This window comes from Lolium perenne, chromosome 1, assembly GCF_019359855.2.
Source record: "Lolium perenne isolate Kyuss_39 chromosome 1, Kyuss_2.0, whole genome shotgun sequence".
NCBI classification, from domain to species: Eukaryota; Viridiplantae; Streptophyta; class Magnoliopsida; order Poales; family Poaceae; genus Lolium; species Lolium perenne.
This window is the reverse complement of record NC_067244.2, coordinates 26,729,178-26,757,086: the sequence shown is the minus strand read 5'-3', so window position 1 is coordinate 26,757,086 and position 27,909 is coordinate 26,729,178. Positions and strand designations below refer to the sequence as shown.

Below are 27,909 nucleotides of genomic sequence, written 5' to 3'. Positions count from 1 at the left end.
GGTAAAAACTCATGATAAATTATGTTTAAGTTTCAGAGCAGTGTACAAAGTCCAAGTAGTGGTGCATAAGCAAAAGTTTAATAGAAAAATCTATGAAATTAGCAGACGTTTATAGAAGTTGTATGTTCAATATAGTTTAATAGAATCATGTATACTAAACTCTCAACGCTTCGATCATGGCGACGAAAACGACAGATGTAACTCGAGGTTGACTGCACCCTGTATGTACCTGCTGTCACTCCCCTTATTCTCCTCTTCCTATGATACAACACCTGTTCTACTGATCTCTATAACCTAATTGTACTCCTGCAGGCACACCAGAAGGAGATCAGGGTGGAGAAAAGATCTCCAGTGATGCCGCCTCCACCAAAAAAGGCGGGAAGGCAGAGCGCAATCGGAGTCCCTCCTGGTTTTCCACCATTGAATAGCTCCATTGGGAAACGACTGGCTGCTGAGTTGAGCGCAAGAGGCAAGAAGAGCAGGCCCGTGCAGGAATCTCAAGGAAGTAGGCCAGGTACAGCGAAGCGAGGCCAGAACCTGCTGGTTGGGTTCCTGCCAGAGGCCAAGTTCTGTCCTCGCTTCAAGCGGCAACCCTTGTGGCTCGCTCAAAATTCTGAAGGTGTTCTGTCAGCACATGATCGGCAATTTCCTGTTGAAAATCATCACGTTTGGGAACACATGGTGTGTTAGGTTGGTGGTGTGGAGGAAGGGTAGATAGGATGAGCTCGGCGAGGACAACGACATTGCAAACGGTGATTCCCTGTTCTTCGCCTATACCGTGGATTCTTCAATGGAGGTGGCCATCTTCGGAAGTACTGGCTGTGATCCGGGGCCGCATTGAGTGCAGTTGCCTCTTGGCATTAGACCAGGGCCGACCTTTTCTTGCTACCACGGTGATCTATGTTATAACATGCATTCTATTTATATGTGAAACTTCTGAGTTGCAGAAGACTCTATACTGCTGTGTCGAACTACCTTGCAACCATATTGTATCTATGGTCAGTATGCACTTATATTTCTGTGTCCAACTACCTTCTGAACCATGTTATATTTCTGATCAGTGCGCACTTATATTCCCAGGCACAAGCCTGATCTGTGTATGTCCCAGCTGCCCCCTTGTTTATCTTCTCTGGCAGAATCATGTATTATTAGCAGATTCATTTTTTAACAGGGGCAGGGGTCTCGAAGGACCTGGATAGTTGTATTCTTTGAGGTGGGTATATTTTACAAGCAGGACCTCGAATAAAAGAGAAATTACATCGCAGTCCTACAAACTTTCACTAAGGACCTTGAAACATAGAAAAGAAACGCGATTAAGCCCTAGGTCCTCTCCACCTGATGCTAGCCTCCATCGCGGGCTGTCTTGACACTGCCGGGGATGACAAGAAACAGTTGTATTCCCGCCAGAAGCTTTGGGAGGTCACAGAAGACACTGGCAGTCATGGCCACTGCATTATTATATCTCCTAGATGCACAAATCGACGCACCAATTTGCTTCTTTCCTTCGCCACCGTGGTCGGCCAGAAGAAACCCTCAACACCTTGACTCCAGAACGAGCGGTGGCCATGAGCCACGGCCTTATTCAAGGGAACAATATTCTTTTCCGCTGCCTCCAACTCCGACCATAGAAGCAAGAAGCAACAATATTCTATCTAGCCGAGATTTGAAGCCCCTACATGCAGCCAATACACCTAGCTACTTCTACTTTGAACAAGCCCAAGCAGCCAATCTTAAATGGCTCATGAACAAAAGGTATTGCTTACTCTTTGTCTACCCTTTTAATATCCTACCGGCATTGTAAAAGAATGAGAATAATTGACCGATCAACACAGTTCATGAACTCTTATGCCCTTAACATTGTTACCACGATGTGAGAAAAAAGGTTGTTACCACAGTATCATAGTACGGACGCGGCGTGCCGCCGCGCCATCTCCTGCTAGTTGCATTTATAACTTGATTTAGTAGAAGTTAACCAAGCAGACATCATCTAAAAATACCCTGGCCAAACATGATTATCATAATCTACCTCGATACTAACCACAGCCACCAGGCCCAGCCAGGAAGCATGTCGCACATGTCAAATCAGAGGCTTAGTGCCGGATAAGAATAAGTCAATAGAAGAGGGATTTATTTTAGTAAAACATCTTACTATCTCATCAAGAGGGAGTTAATAGATCCATATATAAAGTTGCAAGGGAAGACGTGCGCAACAAAAACTTGAACATGATATGCATACAGTAGTGTTAACGATCACCGCAAGATACTGCAGCAACACTGACCCTCATGAAAGAAATTCTGCCACAACCCTCCACTCTACACCTAAGATAAACAATACTTTTGGGATCAAAACACCATGGTGGCACCATCAACCAGTTCGATCCTGGTGTGCCCACAGAAGAGAATACATGTTCACATCATTGAGAGGGAGCTCTGAACCACACCAAGGCTTATCAGCCAAGTCCTATGCAACAAAACTGACTCCATCAAAAAATTGGTACTTGGCTGGGAGCAAATTTATTTGTTCCCGATATTTCCCTTTCCCCGAAAAGAGAGACAATAGCAATGAAGTAGTTGAAGCTTCAAGTGAGATGCTCTTCCCATCAACTTTAGACATATAATTTCCAGCCTTGACTATTTCCCTTCTCCAATAATGTTCTGATGATATCATTTACAAGACGAGAGCTGGGAGCACAGCCACTCTTCTCCATTGATGAGAACATACTGTCAGCTTCTTCCAGTGATCCTTCTTTTAGAAGATTATTTATCATAACTCCATAAGTAGAAGCATTAGGCACCAACCCACTGGCTGGTATTGCAGCAAACAAATCTTTAGCTTCTTCTATTTTCTGAACCTTGTACATTGCATTAATCATGGTATTGAGTATTGCAATATCAAACTTCACATTATTTGCACATAATTTATGGAAGAGGATGATGGCTTCCTCAGCACAATTATTTCTGCAAAGTCCCCCAAGGATTATTCTGTATGTGGAAATGCTCACTGTTGTTTCACTTTCGATCATCTCCTTGAACATTTTCTTTACAGCGACAGTTTGCCCAGCACGGAATAACCCATCCAGTATGATGTTATATGTAACAGTAGTAGGTTTAATTTTCTTATGCGACATTTCTCTAAACAGACTCAACCCATCAACAATCCTTCCTCTTTTAAGATAGCCATCAATAAGTGTATTATACGTAATAACATTAGGCTCAATGCCAACTGATACCATGGAATCAATCACTCTCATTGCTTTCTCCATCTTGCCAACTAAGCAATATCCATCAATCAGCGAACTGAATATAATGACGTCAGGTCTCTCACCGAAGTGTATAACCAAGTCAAAGATAGCCTGTGCATCAAAACCCTCCCATCTTTGCATAGACTGTTAATTATTGAATTGAAGAACACAATGTTGGGTCGAGGAATACCTCTGTTCATCATTTCATAAACCAACTCCTTAGCTTTCCCTAAATTACCATGTGTACAACAACCCTGAATTAGGGAGTGATAAACAACTGCGTTTGGTTCTACCCCGATGTAAATCATCTGACTGAATTTGTCCATAGCATCAGCCAGCCTGCCCATTCTACAAAGTGCAGCTATTAGAGTTGAATAGGTGATTACATCTGGACTCACTCCTTGTTCCCACATTTGCGTAAGTATGAGCATAGCTTCGTCCATCATTCCATGTTTAGCATATGCATCAATTAAGATGTTGAAAACATGGCAGTTCGCTACAATGCCTTTGTCTGCCATTGAATCAAAGAGATTAATCATGTCAGCAAAGCATCCTTCAGACGCATACCCGTGGAGCAGAGCGCCATACATGACGATATCAGGTTTGTGGCCCTTGGCGGTCATGGAATCAAAAACATCTGCAGCTTCTTTGGTTCTTCCATGCTTGCAAAGGGATGCCACGAACGAGTTCCAAGTAATAATATTTGGTACGAGACCCTGGCTCGTCATTTTTCTGAACAGTTTACATGTCTCTTCCCACTTGCCCAAACTGCAATATCCATGTATGATGCTATTATATGTCACTTCGTCCGGCTGAACACCGTTGTCAACCATCTGCCGGAGGAACAACTCTGCCTTGTCCATTGCTCTGGCCTTGCACAACGCATCAATAATCGAGTTATATGTGAACACATCTGGCACAACCCCTTGCTGCGCCATTTCATGGAATAGATCACATGCCTTGCCAATTTCCCCTTCCTTAAAGAAGCCGTGTATGACGGTGGTATATGCCACCACATTGAGGGAGCAGGCACCTCCTTCTTTCCTCACTTTCTGAAGCAGGTCTAGCGCTTGTTGACTCCTCCTGTCATCACATAGGCTCTTCAGGACAATGGAGTATGAGAAGGCATTAGGCACACATCCTATGAAGCAGCACGTTCACAGCCTCGTCCGTGCATTTTGCATAGCAGAGGCACTTGAGGAGGGTGTTGGCGACTACCACATCTGTCTTGAGGCCCGTCCTGAGGAGGAGGCCGAAGAAGGCAAGCCCTAGGTCCGTGCGAAGCGCGCGGCAGCAGCAGTTCATGAGGACGCCATACGTGAAGATTGTGGGCCGCGCCACCCGCGGTTCTCGGCGCGCCCGGTTGAAGAGGGCGATGGCGAGGGCAGGCCCATCTCTACAGGCTCCGGAGTCCGGCGCACGGGCGAGGGCGGCAAGGAAGCCGTCCAGGGAGCGCTCAGAGACCGGGGCGGCCTGCCGTAGCAAATCGTCGAACAGGTGGTGCGCGTCCTCCGGGCTGAGCGTGCCGGCGCGGGCGCGCTCCGTGGCCGCGGCAAAGGCGGCGTGGGGAGACCAGGAGCGTGAGGGCCGTGCGGGGGAGGAAAGGCGGCGGCGGATGCGGGACACGGGCGTGGGGGAGTAGCGGGGAGGCATCAGGATCTCCCTTGGCGGCCCAGCAGCGCGGCAAGATATCTCCCGAGGCGGAGTATTGCGTCCAGCCGCGACGACGGCCGACGAGATGTTCTCCAAGCTCCTCGCCGCCGCGAGCTAACCACCCCCGACGGCGGCCAGCGAGATGTTTTCCAAGCTCCTCGCCGCCGCTTCAGTTTCAGAGTGGATGACTTGCTTGTGCTGGGCAGTTGACAGGTTCAGTTTGCACTGTTACGTGGTTTAGTACTTCAGTGTCTTTCTTTTTTTCCAGTGTTACACTTACATGCTTTAATTATTGGATCTTCTTTTTCAGTGTTCGGCAGTTGTAGAGCGTTCTGAAGCATGCCAACTTTTTTTTTTACGCAAAATCTATTTCTTGACTGGGCTCGATCTTGTCTTACAAAGTGCTCACGTCTTGGCGGCGTCCGATTATGATCGTGTGGCTTATTCGGTGCAAAGCAGCAGGGACCACGGGATGACAGGCCCACATGCTTCCAGGGTCCAGACTCCTCGTTCCCCTTCGTCTCTCTCCCGCAATCCCCACTCCCTGTCTCGTCCCCCTTCGTCTCCATCTCTGCTCCAGCAATCCAACACCCATGAGAGACAGATTAACCGCCGATCTCGTGGAGGAGAGGCTGCCGACAGCCCCGGAACGAGATCCCGCGCCCTGGTCAAGGACGGCGCTTGTTCCGTCCGCCCGGTCCTGGCCCGCTTGACGCAGCAGACCTGCGCACGGCCACGCTATGTCTTCTCCCCGGCCACCTGCGCCGAACAAGCTGCCATGATTCACTAGGTGCTCCTCCTTTGATCCTTCGCCCTCCACCACCCCGCCTCCATGATCTTCCGCATGGCCGCCTCCAAGGGTCTCCTCCTCCATAGGCCTACTCAAGACCTTCCCCAAATCTGCTCTCCCCCGGCATTCTTCCTCTTGTCCGCCACCGCTGCCATCGCCGACCTCCTTTCGCGCTTGCCGACGGCGTCCCTGTGGTCATGCTCCACCTACCTTCCGCATTCGAGATGACCTCGGGCCCGTCGCGGACAAGGAAATCGACGCATCCGGGGGGCGGGGTGGATGTGTTGAGAGGTGGTCTTTGTCGGCGCTGCCCCGCGATTGAACACGGGGCGAGGCGGACGGCCGTCGTGAGAGGAGCCCAGGAGATATTTGCGGCTCGCCCTCGCCAGTCGATGCGCCCAACCCCTGTTGCCGAGTTGCTAGGCGTCCGAGAGAGAGCTACAACAACTTGTTGCTGGTAAGTTCGTGGGTCTCCTTTGGAGCTCTGCCCGTTTGTTGCTGCGGGGTAGAGTGTTTGCTCGAGGCACCTTTGATTTTTACATCTAATTATTGGTCACGGTGGTGCTGGTCGAGATAGTTAGGTGGCCGTTCTCTAGTTTCTACCTTGGTGATTGTCTAGCAGTGATGGTGGTGCTCTTCTAGTAGTGCACGTGTACTAGCCCTGTTTGTGTTCTTCCACTAGTCATGGTGGTGTTAGTAGTGTTTTCATGCCATTATCTATGTCCTTATGACCTTATCTATGAGTTCAGTTTCAGATTCCACACTGTGTTCATTACATGTGAAGCAAGACACATTAGGATGTAATAATTGTGTGGACACACATATTACGGTTTGTTTGGTTCATTGATCCCTATCTGATTTATGTTTGTTGTTAATTGAGCACTTTAGGATGTAAGAAATATACATACCATTATGAAATCATGAGTATGAGATGTACTTTTTTGTACACATTGGATGTATTTTTTAGGAATTTATTACATGCACCTTACTGTCAATTGATTCTGCGTTGTAACTTTTTTTTCGCGACTCTGAAATACTAGGCTCATACCTTTTAAATTCGTATTGGATGTATTTTTTTAGGAATTATTACATGCAACTTGTAGTGTTAATTGTACCTGTGCTGTACTTTTTTTCGCGAACCTGTAATACTTGGCGCTCTTCTTCGTGATGCTTCGGTTTCGTTGTCTTACTGGTGGAACTTCCTGATTGCTAATATCTGCATTCTTGCCACTTTTGTTACATACGAACAGGCATTTGTCCTTTTATTTGTGCACCGTCGAATTCCTAGAGATACTTCACTTGATTGAAAAACCTACATGCTTAGCATAACAGTTACAATTCTATGAGGTTTCTCCATTGGAAGATGGGTTGGTGTTGATTCAACTTCATCTTCACCACCAGAATGTCACTAGACTCTTTATTCCCTATGGCATCTATTGTTTCTGCCTGTATTGTTCCCAGAAGCAGGTGCAGTCCTGTACCTTGCTCATGCTGGCCTGTAAGATCCTCGACATGATACCGGAGTGTTCAAGTCAATACCACCATTATCAAACCAGAAATCCATTACTGCAAAAGAAAGAACTAGGTTTAGTTTCATATCAGTAGTCAAAACATAGTTTCTCGTAGTAAATGTGTTTGTTTATAAACCCTGCACTTTTACTTCCTACCATAGCTAATTTAATTCCTACCGCAAATACTAATTTTTCCATGCATACTGGTTGCTTTTTATGTGCAGGCAATGCAAGCAACGTTCTTCATATAATGTAAGCAAAGATCGTCATATGAAAACCAATGGACACCCTACTATGCAAGCTATCAAAAAACACTGGAAGATACTTGTACATGTTCCTGGATCAGCCTTTTGGTCCACCAGATAGTTTCCTTTTACTTGCATGTAGTTTCTAGGGATAACTTCTCAACTGATGCTTGCAAAATCTGATGTCTTTGCAAACGGTTTTCTGGTTTTCTTGTGCAAAACCAGATTTTTGCAAACACTTCATGCCAAGGATTAAGAGTTGTTTGACTATTCTATGAATTGGTACCTTAGTGACTCATCTAGATACATTCTACTCGTCATACTTTGCTAACGCAGGCAGTCCATGCAAACATCTTTTCATCATTTTTACATTGCAAAAAATGAATGATTCCTTATACAGGCAAAGGAGAAGGTTCTGCCATCTATAACATTTTCTTACACAAAATATGCATATTTCTTACATGTTAGGTTCACAGATCCTGCACACAAGTACAGTACTTATAGATGTATAAACCTGAACCTGACAGATTTTTTTACATCCTAACGAACTGAGTCAGATGCAGCTTTCAAAATATTTGCATCTCTGGTCCGGCTGAAACAAACAGACAGACCGGAAATCTCCTGTCTAACCCTAGTCAAAGCTAATGACTTCTAGTTGAGAGACATTATTCTTACATGTCGTGGGGGTTTGGTACACAGATTCCCTGTAATTTTCTGCACATGGGCACTTATAGATGTATAATCCTAAACTATGATCAAACTTTTGCACACTTTAATACATGAACAGCTTTGTTACATCAAACTACATCAAGGGGGGAGGGGGGATACAGATCTGGAGATGCAGGACTTTACTTTCTTCAGGTTTTTGCCCAACACGTTGGATGGAATTTTATTTTCCCTAGTTTTTTTTGCTTTTTTTTTTGCTTGATTGCCTGTAATTTTCTGGTCCTGGACCACTGTACTGTAGTCGCCGTGGTTTTTTCCCACTCGCGCGTCCGCATGCTGAATCCCAGCCGGAAAATGGCCGGATCGCTTTCTGTTACACGTCGCTGTCCACTTTCCATTTCGGGAATAATTTTGGTTAAGACAAGGGGGGCACCGGTTAAGACAACCTGGTAACCGCGCACCCCCTAGCCACGTCCTTTTTTTTATTTGACTCGTCCATTAATTAAGTAGAAAGTCACTCGTCCATTAATTAAGCAAAAAGTCACTCGTCCCTCTATATCCCCACGTAGCTGGACAGCAAGACGGAGACCAAAGCGCCGCCGACCCGCACCCCACGGACACACACCTCATGTGCGGCAACAGCGCCACCGCCACACAGGAGCCACCACCGCCCCCCAAAACTAGACAAAAGGAGCCCAGCGAGTTCTGCTGCCACCACCCACACCACGCGGGGATGAAGTTGATCCACACCGCTGCTGCCAACGGAGCTCACCGGCGACGAGCACCGCGGCGCCGCCAACCGCCACACGAGAGGGGCTTCGACGAAAGCCAACGGGGGATCCAAGACATAGAGCCGGTGGTTGCATAACGCAAGCTCCCCGATCCAGCCCGCCCTCGCAACCACGGTGGCCGCCGAACCGCCAAGATATCCCGGCCGCCACCCCGCTATCCGGCTCCACCGAAATCCGCACCGACCGTGGTGCAGCGCCCTTGCAATCGAAGGAGAGGCGCACCACGCACCAGCCGAGCGCCCTCCGCATCGCCCACGGCCCGCCTCCTGGCCCTCGCGCGCGCCTGCGCACGCCTTACCTCCGACACGCCCGGACGCGCACGGCCTCGCACGCCTAGCTACGCCGCGACTCGGCCGCTGCCGCCCGGCCTCCGGTCCCCAGCATGGAGGCCTCCCTCCAAAACCGCAATGTGGGAGCCGAGAGGGACTAGGTCCCCGCTGCCCCCTTCACCAGCGTTTTGTCTGGCTGCAACCTCAGGGGCGACGAGGGGAGAGAGAGGGAGAGGAGGGGTTGCAGCGGGGAAGCTAGGGTTTGCTCCCATGACGTCCGAAGGAGGCGGCGGCGAGGAACTAGGGTTTGCTCCCCTGTTGCCCGGAGGAGGCGACGAGAGGAGCTCCTTGTTATCCCTTCTTAGTTAATTACGCTGGTCCACATTTATGTTTCATTAACAAATTCAGAATTTGACCTTTCTAGAGATGGGATTGTTCTACAAGATCAAAAAACCAACTTCAGTTTGCAAGCATTTTTCACGGAAAGTCCACCGATCGATAATCATGCAGTATAAAGAAATCAGAAAATAATAAAAATTATAAAAAGGTCCATCGACCACCTAGCGATGACTAGACACTAGCTTGAGCCGAAAGCACGCGCCGTCGTCACCCCTCCATCACAAGAGCCATGCAAAGCTTGTTTAGTAGAGCTTATCGTATTAAACAAACGAGAAGTCGCCGTGCTAAGGTCTCAAAGGACCAGCGCACCAAAGCAACAACCATTGCCAAAGATGAAACTCGTATATCGAAAGACCCGTACCTAAAATTACACCAACGAATAGGAACACCGGCTGGATCCCAGGAGATCCGTGGGACACAACTCCACGCGCCCTCTGCCAGATCTAGAAGCACCACCAGAGCGAGAATAGGATGGGGGGCCTTATTCTGACTTCATGATGTAGCCGTCGCCTCACCATCTCGAAGAAGGCACTGAAAAACCTAAATAAAGAACGAAAATGTCCCGCCAACAAGGGGTCGTGCTCCACCACGCCTCTAAGGCCCCAAGGCCACTCAAGATGGAGTGAACCGGCGACATCGCTGGCAAGGGAGACGGAATCCTTGTTGGGTGTAGCGTCGCGGAAAGGATCGCCTCCGTGGCTCTCTTCCTCATGTACCGTTTCGTATGCCTCTTCAGTTCAGTTTGCAAGCATGATGGTGAAAACTGTTGACTTAGGGTACTCTCTCTCCCGGGTCGCTCTCGCGCGAGCGGCTCCGGAGAGCCCCAAACTGTCGGAGATATGCCCAACAGGCAATAATAAAAGTGTTTATTGTTATATCTTAGTGTTCATGATAAATGTTTACATCCCATGCTATAATTGTATTAACCGGAAACATTAATACTTGTGTGTTTTGTAAACATAAAGGAGTCCCTAGTAAGCCTCTTGTTAAACTAGCTTGTTGATTAATAGATGATCATGGTTTCCTGATCATGAACATTGGATGTTATTAATAACAAGATCATATCATTAGGTGAATGATGTGATGGACATACACCCATAGTAAGCGTAGCATATGATCAAGTCATTTAGTTCTTCGTGCTTCAAGCTTTAATATGCATAGTAACTTAATTCTTCGACCATGAGATCATGTTAATCACCTACACCGGATGGATGCTTTGATAACACCAAACACTACTGCGTAAATGGGTTGTTATAAAGGTGGCATTAAGTGTTCAAAAAATAAAGGGTTGAGGCACTTGTATCAATAGTGGGATTTGTCCATCCTAATGACAGATAGATATACTCTGGGCCCTCTCGATGGATTGATATCTAATTAGCTTGCCATATCACGGTACGAGTAAAGAGTACTTATCAGTAACGAGGTTGAACTAGGTATGGAGATACCGATGATCAAACTTCGGATAAGTAAAATATCGCGAGACAAAGGGAATTGTTATTTTATGTGAATGGTTCTTTTGATCACGAAGTCATCGTTGAATATGTGGGAGCTATTATGGATCTCCAGGTCCCGCTATTAGTTATTGATTGGAGAGGAGTCTCGATCATGTTCGCATAGTTCTCGAACCGTAGGGTGACACACTTAAGGTTTGATGTCGTTTTAAGTTGATATGGAATATGGAATGGAGTTCGAATGTTGTTCGGAGTCTCGGATGGGATCCAGGACATCACGAGGAGTTTCGGAATGGTCCGAAGAATAAAATCCATATATAGGAAGTCAATTTCCAAGTTTGGAAATGATCCGGTGCATTTATGGAAGACGCTAGAATGTTCTAGAATCTTCCGGAAGAAATCACCATGGAAGGTGGAGTCCGGATGGACTCCACCAATCCTAGGCCAACCAAAGGGAAGGTGGAGTCCATGGTGGACTCCACCACCATGGCCGGCCATAGGGGAAGGAAAGGGAGGAGTCCCACTTCCCCTAGGTTTCACCAATATGGAAGTTTTTGAGTTGGACTCTTATTCGGATTTTGGGCAAACCCTAGGGGGTTCCACCTATATAATGAGGAAGGAGAGGGAGAGGGCTGGATACCTCTTGAGCCGCACCACCAAGGGCACCCAAGGTCGGCGCCCAAGTGCCATCCTCTCTCCCAAACCCTAGTTACTCCCTCCTTCTTCTTCTTCTCTCGCGGTGCTTACGGCGAAGCGCTGCCGGAGATCTCCACCACCACCGTCACCATGCCGTCGTGCTGGCGGTATTCCGAGGAGGATCTACTACATCCTCTGCCCGTTGGAACGGGGAGAAGGACGTCGTCATCAACACCATATGTGTGACCGAGTGCGGAGGTGCTGCCCGATTGTGGCACCGTCAAGATCTTCTACGCACTTTTGAAAGCGACAAGCGATCTACTACATCCACCATGATATTTATCTCGTTAACGCTTAGCGATCTTCAAGGGTATGTTGATCTTCACCTCGTTGCTACCATATACTAGATTAGATCTTGGCTTGTTATTCGTTCTTGCGGTAGAAACTTTTTTGTTTTCTATGCTACGAATCCCTACAGTGGTATCAGAGCCGTGTCTATGCATAGATTGGTTGCACGAGTAGAACACAATGGTTTTGTGGGCGTTGATGCTTTTGTTGTCTCTTGTTATGTGTACTTTGCATCTTGCGGTATGGTGGGGTGAAGCGGCCTGGGCTAACTTTACATGACCACGTTCATGAGACTTGCTCCACGCTTGACATGTAACTTGTATTGCATAAGTGGCTTTGCGGGTGTCTGTCTCTCTCACCATAGTTAAGATTCAATTTACTATTTCAATTGACAACACTAGTATCAGCGTTGTGGTTCATGTTCGTAGGTAGATTGGATCTTACTCGAAAACCCTAAACCACTTAAAATATGCAAACCAAATTAGAGGCGTCTAACTTGTTTTTGCAGGGTTTGGTGATGTGATATGGCCATGATGTGATGATGAATATGTATGAGATGATCATTATTATATTATGGCAACCGGCAAGAGCCTTATGGTTGTCTTTATATTTCATGTTGTAGTATTATTTCAAAGTAGTTGTAATAGTTGCTACACACGGTGAACAACCGTGAAGACAACGCCATGGACCTTGACGCTACACCGACGATGATGGAGATCATGCCCGTTGATGATGGAGATCATGTCCGTGCTTTGGAGATGAAGATCAAAGGCGCATATACTAAAGGGCCATATCATATAACATTATGAATTACATGTGATGTTAATCCTTTTATGCATCTTATATCGCTTAGATCGCGACGGTTGCATTATAAGATGATCCCTCTCACTAAAAATCAAGATAATAAAATGTTCGTCCATAGTTAGCATCGTTGCTAAGACTCGTTGTTTCGAAGCATCACGTGATGATCGGGTGTGATAGACTCAACGTGTGCATACAACGGGTGCAAGCCAGATTTGCACATGCGGAAACTAGGGTTTGACTTGATGAGCCTAGCATGTACAGACATGGCCTCGAAACACGACAGACGAAAGGTTAAGCATGAATCCTATAGATGATATGATGAACATGTGGATGTTCGCCATTGAAACTACATCATATCACGTGATGATCAGATTTGGTGTAGTGGATTTGGTTTGTGTAATCACTAAGACAATGCGAGGGATATTGTTTTGAGTGGGAGTTCACCTAGTTAATTTAAGAATTAATAGTAAACTCAAATTTATCCTGAACAAAGTCTAAATTGTATTTGAATTAAATTTTATAGAATTGGCATCCATTTTCTACTTTACGATAGGCTTATATTTGAGATAGAAATATTGTTAAATCCGACAAGTAACTTTACTGGACTGGTACCATATTGTTAAAGAATCAAGAAATGATTAAGTTCTATAGCAAAATTTTTGGTAATCCTCAAAATTGTTGATTCGAAAAGCAATGGTTTCAATTAGTATCTAAAATTATCTTGTCTCCGTGAAACTTGATGTTCAAATCCGTTTGAAAAGAAAGGAGCTGAAAAGTTTGTTTTCAGAAATAAGCAAGGTGTGAGATATATGTGATATCTAAGACCTTATTACAAGATAATAGAATATAATTTAGTGAGACTACATAAACTCATAAGTTTTATGGGAATGTATGAAGGTTGAAGACGCTAGACGTCTCGATCCTCCAACTAGTTGGGCACTAATGTTATTCGCATATCCATGTAAGCCATAGTAGCTTCATCATGAAGTTGTCATGATTTGATGGATAAAATTATGAGTGAAATTGTTTATCACATTAAAAAGTTACTAATAGTGAAATCCGGAACACTTGTCATGTGATGATCAACTTCAAAGTGAGAATCTTAAGGTTATTGGTATTTGACCAACAAGCCTAGAAGTTATTGATGTTGAAGTGTTTTCTGGAATATGAGGAAAGTCGAAAGAGAAACTACAAAAAGGATTTTGGCATAAATAAAGAAAAGACTAGAAAGTCTAGCTCAGGTGTATATAGATGATATACATGTTATAAGTGTATTCTTTGATTGGTCACACAATGAAGTTCTTGGGTATTGTACCATATTGGTTGGTATGAGATGTCATACAACACAACGCAATACAAGAATACAATGGCCTAAGTGACTGATATGAATCTGGTAATAATGCACGTCTGGAACAAAATAAAGTGTTATTATGTTAAATCGTTGGCATTCTACCTAGCCCTTCAGATTTATAATAAAGAATTTAATAATTTTTATTTTGCTCCGGTAAAATGAAAACAATGAGTTGTTCAAATTATGACCTTACTCCATATACGATGGATAGATTATTATAAATCTTAATGGTGAAACACACATGCATAACACTGACGCTAAAATGACATAAAGCAAATGATTTGAATTCCACTTATTTGTGGAACCGTCATTTAGGTCATGTTAGAAAGGAACGCATGAAGAAACTCCATGCAAATGGATTTTTTGAGTCATTTGATTTTTGAATCATTTGGCACTTGAAAATCTTTTCTAAAGAAAATGACTGAAATACCGTTCATAGGCCAAGAGTTGAACGGACAACTAACTTAGTGGAAACATACATGATGATGTATGTGGTTCGTTGGGCATAGTTGTGTGCGGATGATTCTTTTACTTCATGAAAACTTCCAACAATGAATTGAATGTATATATATGGATATATTTATTCGATGAGGAAGAAGTTTAAAACATTTGAATAGATTCAAATAAGTTTCAGCATAAAGTAGAAATCATCATAATAGAAAAGTCAAATATCTATAATTGGATCAAGGTGAAAATATTTGAATTACGAGTTTTAGCGAACATCTAAGGGAGTTACGAAATTGTTCCACAACTCACGTTTCTTGGAACACCATAGTTAAGATGGAGTATTCGAAAGACGTATCCAAACCTTGTTGGATTAATGATGAGATAAAATAAATAATGTAATCATGTACTTAATGTGATTAGAAGGTTTCATTGAAAATTAACTTCAATGAGAAGATATGGACTAAAAACATATTTAGCGTCAAGATCTATGAAGATAGATTGAAACGCATAATAAGTTTAAGTCAAAGTACATAGAATGAATATTGAAGTAGTTCAATATCAAAATATTAAGAAGGTGTTCTGATACGTCCAAAACGTATCTACTTTCCCGAACACTTTTGCTATTGTTTTGCCTCTAATTTGTGTATTTTGGATACAACTAACACGGACTAACGTTGTTTTCAGCAGAATTGCTCTGGTATCTCGTTTTTGTGCAGAAACTCAACTTTCAGGAAAATCCCCGGGATTAATTCCAATGGGCCTATTTTTATAGAAGAGGGACGGAGCCAGAAGACCAGAAGGAGGGGGGCCACGAGGCGGCCACCCCACGAGGCGGCCACCCCACCAGGCGGCACGGTGGGCCCCTGGGCCGCGCCGCCTGATACGTCTCCAACGTATCGATAATTTCTTATGTTCCATGCTACTTTTATGATGATACTCACATGTTTTATACATACTTTATGTCATATTTATGCATTTTCTGGCACTAACCTATTAACAAGATGCCGAAGAGCCAGTTGCTGTTTTCTGCTATTTTTGGTTTTAAAAATCCTAGTAAGGAAATATTCTCGGAATTGGACGAAATCAACGCCCAGGGGCCTATTTTTCCACGAAACTTCCAGAACACCGAAAGGGAAGCGAAGTGGGGCGACGAGGCGCCGCCACACTAGGGCGGCGCGGCCCAGGAGGGGCCCGTGCGGCCCTAGCGTGTGGGGCCCCCGTCTGCCCTCCGACTCCGCCCTTCCGCCTACATAAGCCTTCGTCGATAATAGTTCCAGTACCGAGAGCCACGATACGGAAAACCTTCCAGAGAACGCCGCCGCTAATCCCATCTCGGGGGATTCAGGAGATCGCCTCCGGCACCCTGCCGGAGAGGGAAATCATCTCCCGGAGGACTCTTCACCGCCATGGGCCTCCGGAGTGATGTGTGAGTACTTCACCCCTGGACTATGGGTCCATAGCAGTAGCTAGATGGTCGTCTTCTCCTAATTGTGCTATCATTGTTAGATCTTGTGAGCTACCTAACATGATCAAGATCATCTATTTGTAATGCTACATGTTGCGTTTGTTGGAATCCGATGAATAATGAATACTATGCTATGTTGATTATCAATCTATTATCTATGTGTTGTTTATGATCTTGCATGCTCTCCGTTATTAGTAGAGGCTCTGGCCAAGTCATTACTTGTAACTCCAAGAGGGAGTATTTATGCTCGATAGTGGGTTCATGCCTCCATTAAATGCAGGACAGTGAGAAAGTTCTAAGGTTGTGGATGTGCTGTTGCCACTAGGGATAAAACATCAATGCTATGTCTAAGGATGTATTTGTTGATTACATTACGCACCATACTTAATGCAATTGTCTGTTGTTTGCAACTTAATACTGGAGGGGGTTCGGATGATAACCTGAAGGTGGACTTTTTAGGCATAGATGCATGCTGGATAGCGGTCTATGTACTTTGTCGTAATGCCCAATTAAATCTCACAATACTCATCATAACATGTATGTGCATGGTCATGCCCTCTTTATTTGTCAATTGCCCAACTGTAATTTGTTCACCCAACATGCTATTTATCTTATGGGAGAGACACCACTAGTGAACTATGGACCCCGGTCCATTCTTTACATCGAATACAATCAACTGCAATACTCGTTCTACTGTTCTCTGCAAACATCATCATCCACACTATACATCTAATCCTTTGTTACAACAAGCCGGTGAGATTGACAACCTCATTGTCACGTTGGGGCAAAGTAATTTGGTTGTGTTGTGCAGGTTCCATGTTGGCGCCGGAATCCCTGGTGTTGCGCCGCACTACACTCCGCCACCATCAACCTTCAACGTACTTCTTGGCTCCTGCGGTTCGATAAACCTTGGTTTCTTGCGAGGAAAACTTGCTGCTATACGCATCACACCTTCCTCTTGGGGTTCCCAACGGACGCGTCTTTGTACGCGTATCACCGCCCTATGGTGGCGGCGCCTCGGGCAACCCAGGTGCCTCCCTTCGACTACTTAAAGGCTTCGACCTAAAAACGCACGGGGTTAGGCAGAAATCACCAGAAGACATCCAGAACACCACCGCCATCACGAAACTCTGTCTCAAGACCAGAAACTCCGTTCTGGCACTCCGCCGGGACGGGGAATTGGAGGAGATCATCGCCATCATCACCACCGACGCCTCTCCATCGACCAGCCATGTTTCCCCATCCATGTGTGAGTAATTCCCCCGCTGTAGGCTGAAGGGGATGGTAGGGATTGGATGATATTGGTCATGTAATAGCATAAGATTGTTAGGGCATAGTGCCTAGTGTCCGTAATTGGTACTTTTATGATATTGTTGCAACTTGTTATGCTTAATGCTTGTCACTAGGGCCCGAGTGCCATGATCTCAGATCTGAACATGTTATTGTTTCATGATGATATTCATTGTTTTATGATCTTACCTGCAAGTTGTATACACGTATTGTTGTCCGGAACCCGAGGCCCCAGAGTGACAGAAATTGGGACAACCGAAGGGGAAGGCGGTGATATGAGGATCACATGTGTTCACGGAGTGTTAATGCTTTGCTCCGGTGCTCTATTAAAAGGAGTACCTTAATTTCCAGTAGATTCCCTAGAGGTCCGGCTGCCACCGGCTGGTAGGACAAAATATGTTGTGCAAGTTTCTCATTGCGAGCACGTACGACTAAATATGAAACACATGCCTATGGATTGATTAGTACTTAGATACCGTTTTATTACTACCTGCAAATGCCCTAACTTGATTGTTACATGAGTTTCTCTCATCCATGCAACGCCCGTTCATCCATCCATGTGCCTACAGTATTTTAATCCTGCTGTTTACTATAATCACTACTGCTGTCTTTGTTACATTGCTGCTAATATTTCACTACTGCTACTGTTATAAAACTGTTGCTACTGATAAACTCTTGCGAGCAAGTCTGTTTTCAGGTGCAGCTGAATTGACAACTCATTTGTTAAGGCTTACAAATATTCTTTGGCTCCCCTTGTGTGAATCAATAAATTGGGTATTACTTCCCTCGAAGACTGTTGCGATCCCCTATACTTGTGGGTCATCAAGACTATTTTCTGGCGCCGTTGCCGGGGAGCATAGCTTTATTTGCAAGTTCACTTGGATTGATATTGTTCGCTGCAAATTCTCCATCATGGGTAAACCTCGCGATACTAAAGTCGCCATATTACCATCCACTACAAGAAAAAGGTACAACTCTGAGTACCTCTGCTGCTCTTGATTCACCATCTGTGATAAGTCAACTTGTTTCACCACCACAAGCTTCACATGCTGGTACTTCTGCTGAATCTGAAAATTCTTATAATATTGATGATGCTTCTGCTGTGCTTGATGATAGTGGTTCGTTAGGATCTTTTCTAGATGCTACAATTGCTAGGTCTAGACAAATTGAAAATACTGAAACTCCTAATGAAAATATTGTTACACCTGTTAATTCACCTGAGTCCATTGAACACTCTAGTGATGATCTTGATGAAGATTATGTGGAACTTGATGATGATTTCATTGATAAATGCAATGCTACTACTGATGCAAGTAAAATTAAAAAGCTTCTTGCACAACATACTGTTAGATATAAACTGTCTCCTGATCCTAAATTTGCCACATCTCCTATAAACATTAAGGATAAGGATTATGATTTTTCTCTTGATCTATCTCATATATCTATTGTTGATAAAACACATTTTTGTGGTACTGAAAAACAAAGTGCTGTAGAACACATGAATGAACTTTCAACTTTGAGTAGCTTGTTTTCTGATGATATCAAGAAGCGTACTTATTTTGTTGCTAAAATTTTTCCTTTCTCATTAAAGGATGATGCTAAAACTTGCTATAATAGTTTGCCTCCTGATTCTATTGATAGCCCAAGTGGTTTGCTTGATGTTTTCTTTCGTAAATACTTTCTGCTAGTGCTCAACATGCTGCTTTGCAGAAAATTTATAGTTTTGACCAGGGAGATGGAGAGAAATTGCCTGAAGCTTGGGCGAGATTTTGCTCTCTTATCAGAGCTCGACCTGGACATGATTTGGAAAAGCATGATTTACTTGATATATTTTATAGTGGACTAACCATTGAGTCTAGGGCATACTGGATAGTTGTGTTGGTTGTGTTTTTAGGAAAAGAACTCCGGACGAAGCCGAAGAATTATTGGCTAGAATAGGCAGGAACCACGATGATTAGACTACACCTGAACCAACCCCGACACCAATATTGAAGAAAAGGGGTTTGATTAAATTAAATGATGAAGATATGAGGGAAGCCAAGAAATCTCTTAAGGAAAAAGGTATTAAATATGAAGATGTGAAGAATTTACCTCCCATAGAAGATTTATGTAAGATAACTCCCCCTTCATCCATGATTGAGGTACACTCTCTTCAACGCTTTACTAGGGAAGATATTCTGTATTCAAAACCTCCTGCTCAATGCTTAGATGAGTTTGATAATTATATTGTTAAGCAAGAAAATTTTAATATGAGAGTAGAGAATCATTTAATGGAAAATTCTCAAGCTATTAGTAAATTGCATGATATTGTGGAGAGAACCTCCAATGATGTTAAGATGCTTGTTAAACATTTTCATATGGTTCAAACTCAAATTGATCAACTCACTAAAGTGCAAAATGACTTGTTAAAAAATAGTTCTAAAGAAAAACATGCTTATGAAGTAACAACTAGAGGCGGTGTTTCCACTCAGGATCCTCTATATCCAGAAGGGCATCCCAAAAGAGTTGAACAAGATTCTAACGAACTGAACCTAGTGCTCCTTCTAAGAAAAAGAAGAAGAAACATAAAACTATTGTAGAATCCTCTGAGCCTGTTAATGATCCTAATAGTATTTCTATTTCTGATGCTGAAACTGAAAGTGGTAATGAACATGATAAAGATAATGATAAGAATGATGCTTCTGATAAAGAAGAAGTTGAAGATGAACCTGAAAAGCATGCTAAAAATAAAAAGTATACTAAAGAAGATTTTATTGCTAAGAAACATGGTAATGAAAGGGAACCTTGGGTTCAAAAGCAAATGTCTTTTCCTGCTAAGAAACTAAAATCAAAGGAAGAAGAACACTATAATAAATTTTGTGATTGGATGAAACCTTTTGTTCTTGCAAACCCCTTTGACTGATGCTATTAAATTGCCTCCTTATTCAAAGTATATGAAAGATATTATCTCTAACAAAAGGAAAATTCCTAATGAGGAGATTTCCACTATGCTTGCTAATTACTCTTTCAATGGCAAAGTTCCAAAGAAGATGGGCGACCCAGGTATACCGACTATTCCTTGTTCCATCAAGAATAATTATGTTAGAACCGCTCTATGTGATTTGGGAGCGGGTGTTAGTGTTATGCCTTTTTCTCTTTATAAGAGACTTTATTTAGATAAGTTGATACCAACTGATATATCTTTGCAAATGGCTGATAAATCTACTGCTATTCCTGTTGGTATATGTGAGGATGTTCCTGTTCAAGTTACTACTAATTGCTTAATATTAACTGATTTTGTTGTGTTGGAAATGCCTGAAGATGATAACATGTCTATTATTCTTGGGAGACCTTTTCTTAACACCGCAGGGGCTGTTATTGATTGCAATAAAGGAAAAGTTACTTTCAGTGTTGATGACAAGGAGCATACTGTTTATTTTCCCAAGAGGATTGATAAAGTATGTGGAGTTAATAAAATTTCTAATGTGAGAACTATCAAAGTGAGAGTTATTGATTGTCCTATATATGAGCCTAAAGAAGGTTATCAAAATATTATGATTGGATCCATATCAATACAATTCAAGGTAACATGATTGATTTAATTGAGGTTTATTTCTTCTTATGCTATGTAAAATTTATTTGGTGGCAAGACTTGATCAACCTTGTTAACAAATACATTTTATATGCATAGAGGAACTAAACAACATTTCTTTCTTCCTCCACTTGTTTTACTCGCTGTAGCACAATTTGATTTGCAAGATGCTTTAGTTGTTTAAAGATTTCAAAATCTTTTTCTGCCCAGTAATAATAATTTTAACACCCAGAAATGTGCATTTTTCAAAGTTTTCAAAAATTTACAAAAATTATACCGTTGGTCTTATTTTTCGAAGAGCTACCTGGGAGCACCTGGGGATGACCAGTGGGGCACCCCAGGGCTGCCCCCCATGTGCCGGCGCGGCCAAGGAGGGGGGCGCGCCACCCTGTGGTGTGGGCCCCTCCTTGCCCCACTAACTCATCTCTTCCTCCCATTTCACTCTCTCTCCCGAAAAAACTCGTACCAACTTTCTCTCACTCGCGTTTTTGCTCAAGAGCTCAGGATTTTTCGATCTCTTTGCTCAGCCCAGATTTCTGTCTGAAATTTGGCACATTTGCTCTCCAGTATGTGACTCCTCCGATTATCCAAATAGAATTTTGTTTGGTTAAGTATATCTTGAATATTTTGCTGCTATAGGTAACATGTTTAGTGAGCTTGCATGCTTGTTCTAAGTTGTAAAAATTAGTTTTGATGCATGTTTAGTACTCTACCAAGTTCCTATAGTAGTTTCCCTCAATTATATCACTACAAGAAAAGTTGCCATGGCCGACGAAGTTGAAGTCGCGCCGTGGTTGCTGGTGTACCATGGCCGACGATTTTGGGTCCCTCCGTGGTGCATGTCAAAACTTTTTTTTTCTCGTTTTTGAGGCCACCTAGCCCGACGAAAGCGGCCAAAACGTCGCGTATGGTGGCCCGGGACGTGGTGCATCTCGAAATCTCGGGTTCGCCGGCCGAGTCAACGCAAATCCGCACCGCCGAGGGATGTAGGGCCCAGATGGCAGCTTCTCTCGGCATTGTTTTTTCTCGATCGCGCCATCTCGTTCAACGTTCTCCGATCGAGCCGTTTACGATGCAGGATCATGGGTCCCGCATGTCATCCTCTATGAACCAAAATTCTTTCTATTCTTGGATTTTTTTTGACCCCCTGATTTCTGGCTACTTCATTTTTCTTTTGATCCCTTGCCGCCTTGGAAACGTTGAGACCGCTGCTGCTAAATGGGACCCGCATGTCATCCTCTATGTGCAATCAACTTTCTTTTCTTGGAGTTTTTTGGCACCTCATATTTGGTCACTTGCCTTTTTTTCGATCTCCTGCCGCCTCTCAAGCGGTGATACAGCTGCTGCTAAATGGGACCCGCATGTCATCCTCTATGTACTATAAAACTTTCTTTTCTTGGATTTTTTGGCACCTCATATTTGGTCACTGGCCTTTTTCTTTCGATCCCCTGCCGCCTCTCAAACGGTGATACCGCTGCTGCTAAATGGGACCCGCATGTCATCCTCTATGTACTATAACACTTTCTTTTCTTGGATTTTTTTTTGGCACCTCATATTTGGTCACTTGCCTTTTTCTTTTGTTCCCTGCCGCCTCTCAAACGGTGATACCGCTGCTGCTAAATGGGACCCGCATGTCATCCTCTATGGACTATAAAACTTTCTTTTCTTGAATTATTTTTGGCTCGATATTTGGTCACTTGCCTTTTTCTTTCGATCCCCTGCCGCCTCTCAAAGCGATTGAGACCGCTGCAGCTAAATGGGACCCGCATGTCATCCTCTATGAGCAATCAACTTTCTTTTCTTGGAGTTTTTTTGGCACCTCATATTTGGTCACTTGCCTTTTTCTTTCGATCTCATGCCACGTTTGAAACGTTGAGGAACCTCTTTGGCTCATGGGACCCGCATGTCATCCTCTATGTGCTATAAAAGTTTCCTTTGTTGGATTTTTTTCACCCTCTGATTTTTGGCTTGCCTTTTTATTTTGATCCCCCTGCCCCTTTGAAACGTTGAGTAAGCTGTTGGCTCAAGGGACCCGCATGTCATCCTCTATGTCCATCAACTTTCTTTTCTTGGATTTTTTCACCCCCTAATTACTAGCTACTTTCTTTTTCTTTTGATCTCAAGCCGCGTTACAAACATTGAGACCGCTGCCGCAAAATGGGACCCACATGTCATCCTCTATGTACAATAAATCTTGGATTATTTTTGGCTCTGATATTTGGTCATTTGCCTTTTTCTTTCGATCTCATGCCACCTTTGAAACGTTGAGTAAGCTGCTGGCTCATGGGTCCCGCATGTCATCCTCTACGAACAATAAAAGTTTCCTTTCTTGGAGTTATTTTTGACCCCTAATTTCTGGCTATTTGCCTTTTTCTTTTGATCCCCTTGCCCCCTTTGAAACGATGAGGGACGTGTTGGCAGGTCGGTCCCACATGTCATCCTCTATGAACAATAAAAGTTTCCTTTGGTGGATTTATTTTTGACCCCTAATAAATTTCTCGCTATTTCCTTTTTTCTTTTGATCCTGCCGCCTTGGAATTGTTGAGAATGCTGCTGCCTCATTTTTCTTTTGGTCTGTGCCGCCTTGGAAACGTTGAGACCATTTGCTACAAAATGGGACCCGCATGTCATCCTCTATGTACAATAAAGTTTCTTTTCTTGGATTATTTTTGGCTCGATATTATGTCACTTGGCTTTTTCTTTCGATCTCATGCCGACTTTGAAACGTTGAGGATGCTGCGCCTCATGGGTCCCGCATGTCATCCTCTCGAACGATAAATGTTTTCTTTTCTTGTATTTTTTTACCAACTGATTTTTGGCTTTTTTTTTATTTTCGGTCCCCCTGCCGCCTTTGAAACGTTGACGACGTTGCTGGCTCATGGGTCCCCGATGTCGACCTCCCGTACAAGAAACATGTGATATTTTATTTTGCGACAATAAACGTTGTATTTCGCTCACGAGCTATTGCAAACGGATAAATTAAATCTTTATATCTACATAAACAAACTTATATGTTGAATCTCCTTGTTTTTTGTTTTTGCGAAGCATAGGACTTTCCTGTTTTTTTTGAGAAAAATCCGACCTTTCTGTTTTTGGAGTGGGCTGAAATTGTACGAGTCAAAAGGCCCGGCAGGATAGTTCGAAGGCCCGAGATGTCCGAGATACGACCCAATTGAAATCTTTCTTTTCTTGGATTTTTTTTCACACCCTGATTTACGGCTACTTCATTTTTCTTTCGGTCTGTGCCGCCTTGGAAGCGTTGAGACCGCTGCTACAAAATGGGACCCGCATGTCATCCTCTATGTACAATAAAGTTTCTTTTCTTGGATTATTTTTGGCTCTGATATTATGTCACTTGCCTTTTTCTTTCAATCTCATGCCGACTTTGAAACGTTGAGGAAGGCTGCTGGCTCATGGGTCCCGCATGTCATCCTCTATGAACAATAAAAGTTTCCTTTGTTGGATTTATTTTTTTCCCCTAATTTACGGCTATTTGCCTTTTTCTTTTGATCCCTGCCCCCTTTGAAATGATGACGACGCAGCTGGCAAGTCGGTCCCACATGTCATCCTCTATGAACAATAAAAGTTTCCTTTGATGGATTTATTTTTGACCCTAATTAATTTACGGCTATTTCCTTTTTCTTTTGATCCCCTGCCGCCTTGAAATAGTTGAGGATCTGCTGCCTCATGGGTCCCGCATGTCATCCTCTCAGAAAGGTAAATGTTTCTTTTCTTGAATTTGTTTACCAACTGATTTTTGGCTTATTTTTTCTTTCGATCTCCTGCCACCTTTAAAACGTTGGCTTTCTTGGCTCATGGGTCCCCAATGTCGGCCTCCCCATACCGCAAATCCTCTTTACGCAAAGGTTGTATTTCTAGATAGATAAGGTGGATTCGAATCTGCCATGGTTCGAGCGGCTCGGGTAAGCCTTCTTGCCTTTGATTAATGGAAGTAGTGTATAGCAAGGTCAAGACATGTGGCTCGGTGTAATGAATCTATTTGAATCATGTTGTGGGTTCAATCGATAGTTCTCTAACAGGTCAGCCAAAATATAAATTAAGTTTTTCTAAAACGGAAATGCAAATTAAGATGAACATAAACATTAGTTATCATAATAGGCGATCATACATACATACTTGCTAAGAGCAAAAGCTTGCAGAGTTTTACCACCCATACAATTAATTAGCGGTTCGAGATAAGATAACCTTATATAAGTATAACTACAAATGCATTTGCTAAGGGCTCATGGGGCAACAGAACTAGACAACCGCGAACTTTATGACCAGCATGTCACAGCGGCATCGAAAGATCTTGACCTTCAACTTTGATCCAATGCGAAGTTTGGCACCGTCAATGAACTTTTTCCACACGGAAGTAACACCAAGCGGCCATACGTGGGGACCGACGGAGTACCGTCCCTCCACGGTGAGACCTTCACTCTCCATGACGAGGGATATCTTGCCCCTTCGGCCGGCATTGAGATCCTTGGAGATACTTTTAGGCAATTTCTGATTCAAAGCAAGAGATACCACCAAAAATTAGTCAATGGCACCAATGCACTAAACCATGTGAGACTTTGAGCAGAGAAGACATCAAGATAAGAAGCGGTTATCTTTGTCATATACTCACGAACATAGCCTTCGGATGCGTCCTGGTCACCACACGGGTGGCCACAGCAATGAGCTGAGACCTCGGTGATGCAGGCTGAGGCAGGTGCGAGAGCACAGGCTGGTACACGGCAGTGCGATGCAGGAGGCTAACTTTGGGCAGGTGCGATAACGGTGCCTCTAGAGGAACCGGTCTGCGATGCGAGAGAGGCTGAGCAGGTGCGATCGCAGTGCAGCTAGAGGAACCAGTCTTGATGCGGGAACCTCTTTGGGCAGGTGTAGTATATGGGGCCTCTACAGAACCAATGCTGATGTAGGGGACTGCTTTGGGTAGATGCGATAAACGGAGTTGAGTACGGGAACCGGTCTTGATGCGGAGAGTGGGAAGCCGGTGCGGTGCTGGTGTGGTTGCCCTTTGTGACATCCGCTCATGTTCCATCGGGATCTGCGGCTTTGATCATGTTAAACCCAGCAAGCTAGAACAGAGGGAATGGTTTAGAACAAGCTGCTCGGAAACGATTATCAAAAGATATGAGTAGAAAAAAGTTACATATTATATATTTGGAAGTGTCTCCAACTACGTAGCGATTACGTATATCTGCCCGTTTGAGTTTACGATCCTCGGCTCGTCGCCCTTCTTCGGACCGTAGTCAAAAGCAAACTTTCTCCAATCATGTCCATACAAATATGTGATGGCTGCGTCTTGTAGACATACACCTCATAGACCGTGTAGGTGTTCATCAATTTGCCATTGCCATGCATAGTGAAAGACCCTTCATGCGGACACATCTGGTTAATCATTGGACGAAGTTCACAAGGTACGATCTGCATGTGAAAATTGATATAAATGTAAGAAGCGGGGAAGACTAAAAACAAGACTTTACTATATGCCAATTCATGCTAAACCACTGAGAATACATACATGTAACTCTGTGGAAGGAGCTACTAGAAAGGTAGATAGAGCCATAGGAGGTGTTATATGCGGGGTATGTACATGGGCCCGCCATATTCCCGCAAGCTCGGCATCGGGATGGTGAAGGAAACATGGGAGGTACTGCGGGTGCGTAGCGCTGAATGTAAGTGGAAGAATTAGGTTGTGTAAAGTGCATAGTTCAGAGCAATGCAAATGTTGACAAGCGAGTGCATAACACTATGTTACAACCTGAGCAGTGAAAAATTAGTGTATGATGAATATAAGCATGCTAATTTGGTGTTTCCGAATTCCAAAAAGCATTAGACAGAGCCGGTGATAATATCGGACATAAATCATGGCATGTATATGTGGCTTAAGAAAATATACCCGAACCCTTGGATGGTTACGGCCCGGCTGGTCCTTGGACTTGAGCTTATATAAGCATCCGAAGGTGGGTGAAGTGTGATAACTTGGTGGCAGCCTCTGCGGATGCCTCATCGGCGGCGGTTGCAATCCTTTTGACCAATGAAGGGTTAGCGGTTTCGATCTGCATATGAAAATTGAAGAGCAACGGACATCATGATGATATATAAAATGAATCTATGAGACAACTGATGCATATAGTGCTGGATGTAAGTGTAAGAATAGGTGTGTGTGTTTCTGAACTATTGGTAAGAATTAGACAAAGCCGGCAATAAACAGACAAAAATCAAATCATGTATGAGGATTAAGAAAATATACCTGCTTCTTGAAAAGGGTACCACCCAGCTGGCAGCCGTGGCCTTGTGCTTGAGGAGGTTTTCGAGAAGATGGTGGCGGCACCATCGTCTTCACGGCAGCCTCATCGGGATCATTTTTTATCCATTTGAGTAGAGGCACAGAAGTTTCATCCACATATGAATAGCAACGAACTCATCATTGATATTTAATAAATCTATGAGATAGACTGATGCAAATAGTGCGGGTGTAAGTGGAAGAATAGGGTTGTGCATAGAGAACGATCGACAACAATGCAAATGATTACAAAAGAAGCCAATGGAAATCAACGGTTTATATCTTTGGATGAGACAGATGAAAAGTGAAAAATTAGTGTATGATGATTGTAAGCAAACGCAGTGTTTCTGAACTTTTGGTAAGCATTAGACAAAGCCAACGATAATTAAACAGATAATAATGAAATCATGTATGTGGATTAAGAAAATATACGATTCATTAAAAGGTCACCACCCAGTGGCCCATGGCCTCGTGCTTGTAGAGGTTTTCGGACGATGGTGCCGGCACCATCGTCCTCACAGCAGCCTCAGTCGCCTCATTTTGCATCCACTTGAGTAAAGGCGCAGCGATTTCAGCTGCATAAGAATGGGAACATATCTCAGCGATGATATTGAATGACTACGAGACAGATGATGCATATAGTCTTGGATGTAAGTGGAAGGGTATGGCCGTGTATGGACAACAG

The 27,909-nt window shown here is 43.8% G+C and overlaps 1 pseudogene; it reads right to left on the bottom strand.

Annotated features, from left to right (window-relative positions):
- Window positions 1-2,300: 2,300 nt before the first annotated feature.
- Window positions 2,301-5,106, bottom strand: LOC139836147 (uncharacterized; annotated as a pseudogene).
- Window positions 5,107-27,909: the final 22,803 nt, after the last annotated feature.